Below are 475 nucleotides of genomic sequence, written 5' to 3'. Positions count from 1 at the left end.
CCCTGTTCTGAGCCCTGAGGAAGCCCTGGGCTCTGCCGAGTCCACCTGGCCCTAGCACCTTGGCTTCTCTGAAGGGCAAGAGAGCAGCACGATCTTGCTCTCGTAGGGAGCTCCCTTCCCTGGTCAGACCCTGCATTCTGGGCCTTCTGAACCTTCTACTTGAGAGAAACAGGCAGGAGAAGTTGGGCGGATTTGGATTTGGGAGCTGAGGGTAGCACAGAGGCCCCCTTGGCCTGCCGGAGTCATTGAGTAACCCAGCCCTGACCTTGGCCGCCTCCAGGCCCGGCTAGCACAGTGCAGTGCAACAAGGCAGCAGGTGGGAAGGAATGTAGGTGCCCCAGATCTGGGCTGGGACCAGCGCCTAGCCCCCTGGCCCCTCCGCTCCTCCTCTGAGTTAACCACGAGTTCTCTTCTGATGGAAAATGTGTGGCTTTTGCTTGCCGGAGACTGGGTGGGGCCAGCCCACCCCAGGTTT

Source organism: Panthera uncia, chromosome X (genome assembly GCF_023721935.1).
Source record: "Panthera uncia isolate 11264 chromosome X, Puncia_PCG_1.0, whole genome shotgun sequence".
Lineage (NCBI taxonomy): Eukaryota > Metazoa > Chordata > Mammalia > Carnivora > Felidae > Panthera > Panthera uncia.
Note: the sequence above shows the minus strand (reverse complement) of the source record.